Below are 14,811 nucleotides of genomic sequence, written 5' to 3'. Positions count from 1 at the left end.
GAAAGTTCCATCTGAATATGAGGAAAAAGCCTCTTCACTCTGAGGGTGACCGAGAAGTGGAACAGGTTGCCCAGAGAGGTTGTGGAGTTTCCTTCTCTGGAGATATTCAAAACCCATCTGGATGCAGTCCTGTGCAACATGTTCTAGGTGATCCTGCTCTAGCAGGGAGGCTGGATTAGATGATCTCTAGATGTCCCTTCCAACCCCTACTGATTTGTGAATCTGTGTAAATTTCTTTTAATATGAAGAAATATCTAAGATAATCTTCTCTGTGTCACTTAGTAAGGAAGATTTGTACGCATTAAAGAAAAAATAAAAATCTAAGATCAAAAATCATGTAAAGTAACAAAGAGTAAAATGTTTTATATCATTCTATGATATAAAATTACCCTTAAGTGTCAGTATATGAACAGGCACATGTTTGGGACAGTGTTCCCAAATTTTGTGTAGTGCAAAATTGTGACAGATTTGCCATATTTCTAATGAGTAGGGAATTTCTGTGAGACATAGTAATCATTTATTTACATTGTAAACATTTCTGTTAAGCATTCTAGGTGTTTTAGTATATGTTAATTGAGATTCACAGAATCATAGAATGGTTTGGGTTGGAAGGGACCTCAAAGATCATCTAGTTCCAACCCCCCTGCTGCAGGCAGGGACACCCTCCACTAGACCACGTTGCCCCAAAGCCTCATCCAACCTGGCCTTAAACACTTCCAGGGAGGGGGAATCCACAACCTCTCTGGGCAACCTCTTCCAGTGCCTCACCACTCTCACAGTAAAGAATTTCTTTCTAACATCGAATCTAAATGGACCCTCCTTCAGCTTAAACCCATTACCCCTTGTCCTGTCACTACACTCCCTCATAAACAGTCCCTCTCCAGCTTTCCTGGAGGCCCCCTTCAGATACTGGAAGGCCCCAATTAGATCTCCCTGGAGCCTTCTCTTCTCCAGGCTGAACAATCCCAACTCTCTCAGCCTGTCCTCATAGGAGAGGTGCTCCAGCCCTCTGATCAGCTTCGTGGCCCTCCTCTGGACTCGCTCCAACAGCTTCATGTCTTTCTTATGTTGGGGGACCCAGCGCTGGATGCAGTACTCCAGGTGGGGTCTCACAACAGCGGAGTAGAGGGGCAGGATCACCTCCCTCGACCTGCTGGTCACACCTCTTTTGATGCAGCCCAGGACACGGTTGGCTTTCTGGGCTGCAAGTGCACACTGCCGGCTCATGTTGAGCTTTTCATCAAGCAATACCCCCAAGTCCTTCTCCTCGGGGCTGCTTTCAATCCATTCTCTGCCCAGCCCTTAGATGTGTTGGGATTCTCCTGACCCACGTGCAGGACCTTGCACTCGGCCTTGTCGAACTTCATGCGGTTCGCACGGGCCCACCTCTCCAGCCTGTCAAGGTCCCTCTGGATGGCATCCCTTCCCTCCAGCGTGTCGACCACACCACACAGCTTTGCATTGTCGGCAAACTTGCTGAGGGTGCACTCGATCCAGCTGTCCGTGTCGCTGACAGAGATGTTGAACAGTGCCGGTCCCAGTACTGACCCCTGAGGAACACCACTCGTCACCATTCTCCACTTGGACATTGAGCCGTTGACCACAACTCTTTGAGTGCGACCATCCAGCCAATTCCCTATCCACCGAGTGGTCCATCCATCGGATCCATGTCTCTCCAATTCAGAGACAAGGATGTCATGCAGGACAGCGTCAAATGCCTTGCACAAGTCCAGGTAGATGGTCAGTTGCCCTTCCCTTGTCCACGGACGCTGTAACCCCATCATAGAAGGTCACCAAGTTTGTCAGGCACGATTTGCCCCTAGTGAAGCCATGATGGCTGTCACCAATCACCTCCTTATTTTCCATGTGCCTGAGCATAGATTCCAGGAGGGTCTGCTCCATAATCTTGCCAGGCATGGAGGTGAGACTGACAGGCCTGTAGTTCCCTGGGTCTTCCTTTTTTCTCTTCTTAAAAATGGGGGTTATGTTTCCCCTTTTCCAGTCAGTGGGAACTTCACCGGACTGCCAGGACTTCTCAAATATGATGGAGAGTGGCTTGGCCACTTCATCTGCCAGTTCCCTCAGGACTTGCAGAGGCATCTCATCAGGTCCCATGGACTTGTGCACCTTCAGGTTCCTTAGATATTCTCGAACCTGATCTTCTCCTACAGTGGGCGGTTCTTCATTCTCCTTGGCAGTGTGGGTAGAGCACTGGCAGGTGAAGACTGAGGGGAAAAAAGTCATTGAGTACCTCAGCCTTCTCCATATCCTGGGTAACCAGGTCACCCGTTTCATTCCAGACGAGGCCTTTTTTTTTTCCCCTCATCCTCCTTTTCTCACTAACATATCTATAGAAGGTTTTCTTGTTGTCCTTGACATCCCTGGCCAGATTTAATTCTCTCAGGGCTTTGGCTTTCCTAACCTGCTCCCTGGCTGCTCGGACAGTTTCTCTGTATTCCTCCCAGGCTACCTGCCCTTGTTTCCACCCTCTGTAGGCTTCCTAGTTTTGTTTGACTTTGCCCAGGAGCTCCTTGTTCATCCACGGGGGCCTCCAGGCATTTTTTGCCTGACTTCCTCTTTGTTGGGATGCATCGTTCCTGAGCTTGGAGGAGGTGACACTTGAATATTAGCCAGCTGTCTTGGGTCCCTCTTCCCTCCAGGCCTTTGTCCCATGGTATTCTACCAAGCAGGTCCCTGAAAAGGCCAAAGTCTGCTCTCCTGAAGTCCAGGGTAGTCAGCTTGCTGCATGCCCTCCTTGCTGCCCTGAGAATCTTGAATTCCACCATTTCATGGTTACTGCAGCCAAGGCTGCCCATGAGCTTCACATCCCCTACCAGCCCCTCCTTATTGGTGAGAATAAGGTCCAGCATGGCACCTCTCCTTGTGGGCTCCTCTATCACATGGAGGAGAAAGTTATCATCAATGCATTCCAGGAACTTCCTGGATTGCTTGTGCCCTGCTGTGTTGTCCCTCCAAAAGATATTGGGATGAATGAAGTCCCCCTTGAGGACCAGGGCTTGTGAGTGTGAGGCTGCTCCTATCTACCTATAGAAGGCCTCATCCGCTCAGTCTCCCTGGTCAGGTGCCCTCTAGCAGACCACCCCCACTATGATGTCCCCTCTCCCAGCCCTCCCTTTAATCCTGACCCATAGGCTCTCAGTTGGCTCCTCCTCCATCCCCAGGTGGAGCTCCATGCACTCCAGCTGGTCATTGACATAGAGGGTGACACCCCCTCCTTGTCTCCCCTGCCTGTCCTTCTTAAAGAGCCTGTACCCTTCCATCCCAACGCTTCAGTCATAGGAGCTATCCCACCACGTCTCCATAACGCCAGTGAGATCATAGCCCTGCAGGTGTGCGCATGTCTCCAACGCCTCTTGTTTTGTCCGCATGCTCCACGCATTCATGTAGAGGCATTTCAGTTTTGCCCCCAATGAGGCTGAATTACTGGCTGAAATTCCTTTGATGTATTTTTCCCAGTGTTTCCCTGTTGGTTCCCATTACCTCAGGAGCCCCACCTCATCTCTAGACTTCAAGCGTGCCCAGCATGTCTCTGAGGAAAAGGCTGAGGGCCCTCGCTGGCACCCCATCCCTCCAACCTTGGCATGTCATCCAACAGCTTGTTGCAGGCAAGCCTGATATTATCCCCCTCCTCCTTCGAGCCTAATTTAAAGCTCTATTGATGAGCCCCACTAGCTCCTGGGCAAAGACCCTTTTTTCCCCTTTGAAAAAGGGGAATCCCATCAGACACCAGAAAGCCTGGTGCTGTGTAAGCCATCCCATTGTTGAAAAATCCAAAATTGTGGTGATGATACCAGCCATGGAGCCACGTATTAATAGACTGGGTCCATCTGTTCTCTCCAATGTCTCTGCCCACAACTGGATTCCAGCAGTCTTATCTAGGCAGCTCATCTCCACTGCAATTTCTTGGCTTTGATGGTTCTCATTGGAGAAAAAAATGGTTTTGATAACTTGCTTGCAAGAGCAGTTGGATCGTATTAAGAATTATTTAGCTATGTATTGCTGATATACTATATAATAAGTTTTACTGAGGCTCCTCAGGTCTGAAAATTGGAGGCTCCTGTTTAAGACGTGATAACTTTAGATTTCCTTCTTGGTTGGTGCAAATTCAAAAAGTAGTGGATTCCACCACAGAAAAGGGTTAAAATATGACTAAGGAATCCATAGACAAAAGCAACAAAATTTTGCTCATTTTTCATTAGGTCAAGCCTTATTAGTGTGCTTTTATTTCCTTTTTTTTTCTTTTAAAATATGCACTGTATTTCTGCAAACAGATTTCCTTCAAAATATCATTCCAGTTCAATGTATGATATCTCCTGGAAAATGCTACTATTCATATATATGCAACAAGGTTAGTTGCAATCATTGTTTGTTTTACTTGGGGGGGGGTTTTCTTAGTAAGCTCTACAGCTTTGTGTTTCATAGTAAAACAAGGATGACTTTTCTAAATTCAGAAGTGGTTAAGCAATCTGTAGAGCTGGCAGCTTTTTGTATGTACTCAGTCTAGCAGTGGACTGAGTGGACTAAATAGACTTTGTCTCTGGAACCTGAGAATCATAAATGAGTCATAATTCCCAGTAGTTTTGCCCTTAGAAATAGATTTATTCTTTTACAAATTTGCCTCATACTTTAGCATGAATCACAGTTTATGTTAAACAAAAAGATCTGTCCCTCAAAGAGCGAGAGCACTGCAGAAGTTTTCTGTGATAGACCTGGATGGGTAAAAGGAATGCACTCACTGTTCGCTGTTGCTGCATAATACAGGTATGGTATGAGAGTAGAGGCCCTTATTTGGTCCATTTTCATTCAGTCAACTGCAGTCTGTAATTTTAATAAAGATGCATCTCTGAGCTGTGACTGGCACAGGACTTACCTTTTTAGTTACTGGAAATAGTCTTTTGGATTTATTTTTAGGAGATAGTAATTAATTGGAAATGAGTACTGTGTTTCATACCCAGAGGAGCAGGTATTTCAGTTTCTTCAGGTCCTTTCCCACCTAGAAGTCCTGCTGTATGTTTAGATGAATATCACAGTCTGATGTGAGTGGCATATGTTGTTTTATTTTAGTGACAGTGAAGAATCACCTGAGACCTTGAGTGACTCTTAACAGAGGACACATTACAATTCCAGTAAAACATGAAGTAGGATTAATATTTGCAAGGTATTGATGCTTCTCTGTACTTCTATTTGCTAGCAGAGTAAAGAGCAGATGTTCAAAGAGAATATAGTATTGTTTTGTTGTTTTGCTGTGCTCCATCTACAAATGACAGCTTCTAGTCTTATGAATAGGAAGCATATGCTGCATTGAAAAGAGCAGTTATATGAAAAAATGGAGCAGTCACTGTCCCTATCTTGCTGTAGCTCCTTTTTATCTATTTATATTTGATCTGCAGTTTGAAAATACAACAGCTTTTGTTGATTCTTGTATTTTGCTCTATTCATTTAAAGGCATTTCAGATACATAAGGCGGCAAACACTTCCTGATGGCCACGAATTTGTATCACTATAATACTGTATGGTGTACAGTTTGATTTCCAGCTTCAATCTTTAGCCTTAATTTTAGATTCTCAGGGTGGTTTTTTTATCAGTTCAGACATAAACTTTAATACAGGTCTTGTAGTATACTTTATTTTCAGAAATAGCTAGAATTCAGTTAAATTCCATCCCTGAAAACCATTATAAATATTATCAGTACATTGCATGGTGTGCAGATGTAAATAATTAAGTCAAATTCATTTTGGATGCATTTCATGGCTCAAATTCAGCCATGTTCCCACAGGGAACAAATTTTAATGTAGAACATGGTGGTTTTATTCTCTTTTTACTTTGTTCTCTCTTTTATAGGACACTTCCTGTTTTACATGACAATACTCTTAGGACAAGGAACTACACAGCTAGAATAAGAACAGTGTTATCAGGCATTGATATATTATTTTTGGGAACAATATTTGCTCATTTAGTAGTCTTATCTGAACAAAACATTTGAAATGTACATAATAAAAAGTAGAACACTACTCAGAAAATGGATGAGTTGTACTTTAGTGCAAGTAGCAGTGCACTCTTAGTTGTAAGACTAGTTCTGGAGGATTAATGAAATAATGAAAAGACATATTAACTGCTGCAGTTTTTATGAAGTTTTTGTGCTTATTGTTCTTTGGTTTTTTTTTAACCCGCAGTGTTTTCAAGGAGCACCATGTTATAACTGCAGCAAATTATACCATCCCTATTGCTATTAACACAATAGAGCAGATTTGGGATGAAGTTACTCTGCGTTATAGGGTAAGAAACTGCTTAGGAATAAGGAAAACATCCCTGTGTTATCAATATTGTTTCCAACACAAACCCAAAACGTAGCCCCATACTAGCTGCTGTGAAGAAAATTAACTCTATCCCATCCGAAGCCAGCACAAAAACTGTACGTGGAACTGAACTTGTTATTTTTTTTAATTTAGTAACACAGCACCTCTGTGATAACATATTTAAGAAGGAAAATAAACAAGTTAGGGAGAGCTTTTGCAGCCAGAGAGAGGAGTGAGAAGATGTAAGAAACTCTGCAGACACCAAGGTCAGTGCAGAAGGAGGGGGAGGAGGTGCTCCAGGCGCCGGAGCAGAGTTTCCCCTGCAGCCTGTGGTGAAGACCATGGTGAAGCAGGCTGTCCCCCTGCAGCCCATGGAGGAAGGATGAGGTGGTGTAGAGATTCCACCTGCAGCCAGTGGAGGACCCCACGCCGGAGCAGGTGGAGGCACCTGAAGGAGGCTGTGGCCCCGTGGGAAGCCCACACTGGAGCAAGTTCCTGGCAGGACCCATGGAGAGAGGAGCCCACGCCAGAGCAGGTTTGCTGGCAGGACTTGTGACCCCATGGGGGACCCACGCTGGAGCAGTTTGCTCCTGAAGGTCTGCACCCCATGGAAGACACCCACGCTGGAGCAGTTCGTGAAGGACTGTAGCCCGTGGGAAGGACTCACGTTGGAGAAGTTCGTGGAGGACTGTTGCCTGTGAGAGGGACCCCATGCTGGAGCAGGGGAAAAGTCTGAGGAGTCCTCCCCCTGAGGAGGAAGGATCGGCAGAAACACCATGTGATCAACTGACCGTAACCCCCATTCCCCGTCCCCCTGTGCCGCTGAGGGGGGTGGAGGTTGAAGCCGGGAGTGTAGTTGAGCCCGGGAAGGTGGGAGGGGTGGGGGGAGATGTTTTAAGATTTGGTTTTATTTCTCATTCCTCTACTCTGTTTTGCCTACTAATAAATTAGATGGATTTTTCTCTCTCTAAGTTCAGTCTGTTTTGCTCATGACGATAAATAGTGAGTGATCTCTCCCTGTCCTTATCTTGACCCACAAGCTTTTTGTTGTGCTTTTTCCTCCCCTTTCTAGTTAAGCAGGGGGAGTGATAGAGCGACTCTGGTGAGCACCTGGCCTCCAGCCAGGGTCAACCCACCACACAGATTTTTCCATGCAATTGGTAGAAATATAATTGATGACCCCATTTTGAAATGATTAGCCTCTCACATATAGATGGAAGAGTTGCGAAGTCTAATCTTGCTGACATAGTTATGTTGGCATGTCAGCGGAGGAAAAAAAACCAAAAAAAAACCACCCCATCATACTACTTCCTCAACACAGAAGTACAAGTTGAGTTTCTGGTGTGAATGAAACCAAGCCATGAGAGGAGTATTTTGCCATGCTTATCTTATATCCTTCACAGACGGGATAAAGGTCCAGGCTAAGCAAATTTTTCCAAAGTGTTGAACATACTTCTGCTGCCCTCCCAGCTAGTAAATGATATTGGGAAGTAAAGATACCTAAATTTTTCACACACACACCCTGCCCTGCTTGAAAGATTCAGGTATCCAACAATTTGAAATGGTTAAGAAACACCACAGAGAAGCGATAGCTGTGTTGGAAGAAAAACACTTCTTGCTGTTTTAGTCTGTGCCTCCTTTAGGAGCTCTAATGATGCCTTTTGCTGTGTACCTGTAGTGACAGAGCTTCCTCAAGGCTAAGCGAGCCTGCAAAAACCAGGATTATTCTACCACAGGATGAATATCTCAACTCATTTTATATACTGCAGTGTCATTTTTATGTAAAAAGTCCCAGTAATAAATATCAATTTAGTCTTGATGTCACAGCAAATCTATGATATGTATACATACCAGTTTACATGATTTAAATGAGTAATGTGAAAAAAAAAAATCTCTTACTATTAGCTCATGCTGGTGATTTTTAAACAGGACTATGACACACAGAGCTCTGCATCTATTAAGTATGCCCTGGTTCCATCTGACATATCTCAAGTGAATATTTCATTAAGAGTATGGAAACCTACCATCATAAATGTAAATCCCATTTGAATTCAGAATACTCTTGGGTTTGAGAAACTTAAGCCACTGTTTGTAATGTCTATTGAAATTATATCTTCAATTTTCTTAACTTTCCATAGTCCTCTAGTATTTGAAATAATTTATCTTGTTATTTTTAATTTGCCTCAAAATTAACTTATATACATTTTATTATCCTTAAAGTAGGTACTTATAACTTTTAGCAGGAATTTCAAAACACATTAAAAAACCCACCCCTTCTTCTGTATTTATGGTCCCTTTTTTACTAATTACTTATGCATCCACAAATTATCTTATCTTTATAAGCACCTTATCACTATTTATAAATATCTAAAGTGTGGATGTCTAGAGGAAGGGGCCAGACTCTTCAGTGGTGCCCAGTGACAGGACAAGGGGCAATAGGCACAAACTGGAACACAGGAAGTTCCATCTCCATATGAGGAAAAACTTCTTCACTGTGAGGGTGACAGAGCACTGGAACAGGCTGCCCAGAGAGGTTGTGGAACCTCCTTCTCTGGAGATATTCAAAACCCACCTGGATGCAATCCTGTGCAACCTGTTCTAGGTGATCCTGCTCTAGCAGGGAGGTTGGACTAGATGATCTCCAGAGGTCCCTTCCAACCCCTACCAGTCTGTGAATCTGTAAATTCTAATTCAGCAGCTGTAAGGAGGGGGTATATAGAAATATATAATTTAAAAATAAGTTTTAATATGGAAAAATTTCTCAGGTCTAGAAAGGGTTTTTTTATCAAAAAGAGTAGAGGAGAGAGAGTACACCTCAGAGCACACCTCAATATTGTCTGATGGTTATGACAAACACCAGGCTGTTGTCTATTTTCCTCACTTGATGAAGTTTTGATACTGACTTCCTGTTTTGTGTCTTTGTTTTTCCCTGGAAAATAATGGGACAGAAGGAGGAGATATAGCAGAATTTTAGAAAGCCCAAATCTGTCCCTGTGGCCAAAGTAGTATTCCAGGACTGAGTAGTATTTCTTTGAAATCTCTGCTTTCTTTCAAAGCTGTATTGCTGTCTTGCAAAGTGATTTGTGTGCTGAAAGTGACACACATGAGCAGCTTCACTGACTGAAATTTTTCAGCATCTCTCCCAAAACTTTAGCATTAAGTTTTGCTTTCACCCTTCTAATTTCTACAAAGCTTTCTGCTTCAAAATACCTAATTATAAATCATAGGCATTTCTCTCTTCTTCCAGGCAAATAGTCACAGCTTAACCCTTGTTGTGAAAGCATTACTTAGGAGTCAAAAGTCATCACTGATTTTTAAGAAATAACCATCAAAAACTTGAGGTAAGAACATGATAATTCATGCATTTACTCTTGATAGGATTTATTCTGCTACTGAATCATTCATTATCATTCATTACTAGTGAACTGATTTACTAGTGAGCTGTTTTATTCAGAGTAGGATAAGTACATTATGAGTTATTTCATATTACAGTAGAAAATGTCAGAATTAGCCAGCTGATGATACTGAAATCCTGTTACCCACCAACGTACCTGGGTGAGAAGTACTGTCTAAAGTATTTCTGCCTGTTGCTGTATAAATGCTTCCCACATCTATGTAAATTAAAAGCATAATTAATACTCTTCTTTTAATGAATCGATAGTATTTTAAAAAATTTCCTGGGTCTTTTAGAAGTACATTGTGTTTTCTTTATTATTTCTTTATTTATTATTTATTTCCACTTCATTACCCAGGACCTATATTTGAAACAGGATCTTTTATTTTTCATAAATACCCTGTAATTTTCTTACACGCTACATCTGAAACAACATCGCATTAATGACCTCCTATTAAAATCCGGAGTTGTTTATTCATAGACTATTAATAAGAACTTGTATATAACATTGTAGCAGTGGTATCAGATATAAAGAGAACTGTAGAAAGAAATTTTCTTAGATTTGTTATTTATCCTTTAATAGTTTTTATTCCAAGAGGTTTATGATGGGTAATGCATTGCTTTTCTGTGATAACTTGTACATGCAGGGGCTTGTTTACTACAATGTATATTTTTAAGCACAAGTCTTATTATGTGTTATTACTGTTAATATCCCCAACATTTAGAGCAAAGTAAGTTTCAGTATGAATTAGATCTTGTCCAAAATACAAACATCATAGATCAAGTATTAGCTGGTACTGCATCCAGGCATTTCTTTTAAGTGATAGGTTGAAATTAAATCCAGGAGGGAAAACACAGCTGAGATGCTTGCAATTAATGAGAGCTGCCTTTACAAACCAAAGAATTTCAGAATTCTTTTAAAAGACATAATTTCAAGCTGAATGCTTAGTGTTCAGTACTCTAATGCTTTTTTGAACTATAAATTTGTCTCTTTAATAAGTTAAGTTAAAATAACTCAAACTCATATATGGTCACTTTAATTTGAATGTGAATATTCCTTATTTATTTTAGTTTACACTAGATAAGCCTGGTTTAAAATTAAGTTAGTATCAACACAGCCTTTTATGCTTAATTGATTTAGAAGCTTGTTAAACACTGCCACCTTTCAGGGATGCAGGCACTGAGTGATGAAGAATATGCTAAAGAAACTCTCTACCATACAGTTCAACTACTCATGGTTTTGGTACTGAATCCTTTATAAAGTTATTACTGACTTATAGCAGGGCCAATCCTCATGAAATGAATGCACCTGCAAGATATTATGTAAATACAAAGTTTTGTGTTGGAGATTATTTTTTCTGTTCCCTCCTATACTTAGAATGAAGTGGTACTCTGGAAAATCAGTGCATACTGATAAAAATTGTGCTACTCTGTTGATGTTTTAGAGGGGTAATTTATTTATTGCTTACATTCTGACACTTTGCAGGCCATGATTAAGATTTCCAAGGACTTAATGGGTACAGTCCCCTTATGGCTTATCTTCCTGAGTATCTTCGTTGGACTCTTGATTTTTGCACTCCTTCTGTTTGCTTTGTGGAAGGTAAGCTGCATATTCTTGTCTTCATAAATATAAACAAGTATGCTTAACTTCTCTGCTGTGTTCTTCTCATAACTAGAACCTCACAGACATTAATAGTATCTAATGAGTGAAATCTTATAGAAATGAAAAAAAATATCTAATAATACTACACTTTTCTGAAGTGTAACATGCAATGCTAACCAATTGAAACCTGTACTGCCAGTATGTTATGAGAAGAAAAATAAAAAGAGATTTTAGTACTATTAAAGAGGTTTTTTTGTTTATTAGCTTTGGCTGTGGCCTTTGATAACCAGTTTTTCTCAGTGCAAGAGGTGCTAGGCCTGTGGTGTAAGTATTGCCACAAGTGGGCACTCTTCTCCAAGCTAAATATTCAGTTTATACTTGTGTTAGAAGGTTATAGTTTAGAATTTCAACATGCATGATCTCTTGAAAAATTTGACAAGTACAAAATAAAGTATTATTTATTCAACTGAGTACTAACTATTATTAAGCATTTTAGCCTTTGGCATTATGTGAGCATAACAATGATTCAGCAATCGCTCTCTATATATTAACTGTACTCCTTTTGTCTACTTTCATGACACATCTCTCTGTTTTTCCTGGAACAGAAAAATTAATGTTGTATTTCACTGATAAAATATTAAATTACTTTTTACTGTACAGAAAATATTAAAATAGTAGTAAGAATTAGCTTATGAATGTTACCAATATGGGTTGTATGCTTAGTCACTTTTTTCTCTTCTACAGGCTGGATTTTTCAAGAGATCACAAAAGAAGAAAATGGAGAAATGAAGAAAAAAGCCTATGCAGAAAACTTTTTTCAGGTCTGCCTCAAAAATGTTACTGTAAAATTGTAAATGAGTTCAAAGATTCTAACGTTTTTTAATATGGAAAATGTGTAATCATATTTTTATATACGTATGTATGTGGAATCATTTTTCTTTTCAAATCATGCAACAAGTCAGCTTGTATGTAGCAATCCCAGTCTTTTTTATCCCTTTTCAATTTTCAAAAGGAAAAAGCATCATTTTCAAAATTTCCTCTTTATGTCAGTTCTGTGAAAGCAGACTCAGTTCATGAAGTAGAACATGCAAACTTTGAGAATGCATCAAATACTGTAATGACAACTCAGAAGATAGAAACACCTGCAGAATTTTGGGTGAAACTTACTGAAATACCTTGAACTTCTCTTTCTGCTTCTTTTAGTGCATCCAGCTGATCCCAGGATACTCCAAGAAATAGATTTTCATGGTCAAGAGGACCATAAAGGATTGATCCATTAAATCATATGTTTAAACTTGAAACAGATTTTGGCAGGTCTAAAAGTGTATGCACAAGTCATTTAAGCCTATCTGATTGCACACTGTACTCAAATAAGCAGGGGCACAATTGTATCTACAAATTGAAATGTCCATATTTATGCAGAAAATGTTTAGAAATACCCTGAAAGTTTGACTCTTGCTGTATATCTTGGAGTAGCCAGGAGAGTGCTTCTTAAACTGTTACTGTAAATTTATTGTGTAGCTATTTAATCCAATGAGTTTAAAGTGTACAAAATTATAATTAACAAAAGAGCACAGATAGAAAACTTAACACTGGCAAACTGCTTCTAGTATTACAAGCCACATCTCATATTTGTTACTTATGAGTTTAAGAAGTGATGAAGAATTTGCATAACAAATAAGCACTTAAATTATGTTTATTTTGTGTCAGATTAAAAGTTTATATGAAGATACACTGAAATATAGCTAGCAAAAGATTTCTTTAAACTTAGTTAGAATATTCGGGTTTCTTTCTTTCTCTCTCTCTCTCTTGTTTTCCTTCTACAATGATCTCTTCCCAGGGTTGTCGAGCTGTGTGTTGCCCTTAAGAGCTTCCTATATTACTTGCAGCCACACAAAATTAACAGAAGAAAATGGAGGCCTACAGGCAAAGTGCAATGTTGGCTCAGCATGAGATGACTCAGTATTGACTGCAAATAGATCAGAAAATGTTGAGGAGTAATAGCTTAAAAAGCAGTAATATATTTTATAAAGACTTTTTTCTTTTTTTTTCCTTTAAGAAGGGACCAAAGATTGGATTGAACATGCTGCAAGTACAATTCTTGAAATGTGTCACAAGGTGCTTTATTGTTTGAAAGATGCTGTCACTCTTAAGTCCCTTCTATTTAGTTCCTAAATTTGAGAGAGTGGTTATTGGGAAAGGCTGAGACTTATTTGAATGCAGCAAGTAGGATTAAGTTTGAAGGTGTTTGCAATTTCTCCTTGTGTGTGTGGGAAAGGTGGTTATTTCATAACAAAATTCTGCTGAATGTAGCATGACTCAGAGGAGAGGGGAAAGCCCTCCATAGGAACATTGTGAGTGGCTGTGCTTTGCAGAGACTGGGAGAGCCACTGAGTCAGCAGACTTGCTTGCTGTACTCATCTGCACGCCTGAAAGTGAACCTAAGCTGAAGGGGTACAAGATAAGTTTCTCTGGTTCTGAGCATAGAAGAAAAACTAGAATGGAAGAAAAAAAAAGAAAAAAACCATAGAGGAGTTGTGGATAGGATCCTTGCTTCATTCATCATGTGAATTAAATAGTCCTCAAAGGAAGGCAAAAATCCATTTGTTGAACAATGAAGATAAATTAATATTTGCAGAGGTGTTCTCAGTCCCATGTGAGATGCAGGTTTTAATTTAAGAAAGTATGATTTTGCCAATTTGAAAGATTTAAATGGCACTTGTCACTGTAGCATCTGAATGCCTCAGAATTATGAACGTTTTATCCTTACAGTATCTCTGTAAAGGCATAGCAGTGCTATTATCCTATTACGGTTTTGTAAAGGAATATAATCATGAAAGAATTGTGACTCACCTATGTACACATAGAAAGTCTGTAGTAGCAGAAGAAATGCTTATATTTATTATTATTCAGCCAGTTTATTAACCATGAGGTCATTTTTCCTGGCTTCATAAAATTAGTCACTCTAAGTTGTACAAGCCACACATCATTTTTATCTAGCATACTTTTTTTAAGTATTTCACTTTTTTGTTATGATAATGTGTTAACCAGAGATTTTTGCTTTTCTGATGACATTTGATGTCTTATTTTAAAGCATCAGCCTAACTGAAAAAAGTCAGTAAACAGTCTATTGCCCTAGATAAAGACTACACACAAATACATAAGTATTTTATCAATGCAAAGTATGTTCCAAAGTGTTCCATTCTTTTTAGACTCGCTTTGCACTGTAAAAGCAGTAATAAGCTTCATATAACCAGACTGCTTTCCTCTTTATGTTGTCATGCTTTCTCCCTTTTCATATTTGTCCTATTATCAGATTTTCAATTATAATATCTACTTAAAATATAACTATGTAAAGGGAATACCATGATAGCACATTACTCTTACACAGGCTAAATTAGTAAAAATCACTATTTTTTTTATCCATACAGTCTTTCCACACAACACTGCAAGAGCAATATTTTACTGGCTTTGCACTATATACAGCAGAAAACCCT

The 14,811-nt window shown here is 39.9% G+C and overlaps 1 pseudogene; it reads left to right on the top strand.

The window, feature by feature from the left end:
- Positions 1 to 7,811, top strand: part of LOC142599322 (integrin alpha-1-like) — a 32,641-nt pseudogene extending 24,830 nt beyond the window's left edge.
- Positions 7,812 to 14,811: the final 7,000 nt, after the last annotated feature.

Source organism: Balearica regulorum, chromosome W (assembly GCF_011004875.1).
Source record: "Balearica regulorum gibbericeps isolate bBalReg1 chromosome W, bBalReg1.pri, whole genome shotgun sequence".
NCBI classification, from domain to species: domain Eukaryota; kingdom Metazoa; phylum Chordata; class Aves; order Gruiformes; family Gruidae; genus Balearica; species Balearica regulorum.
The sequence above is the reverse complement of the archived record's forward strand: the minus strand, read 5'-3'. Positions and strand labels throughout refer to the sequence as shown.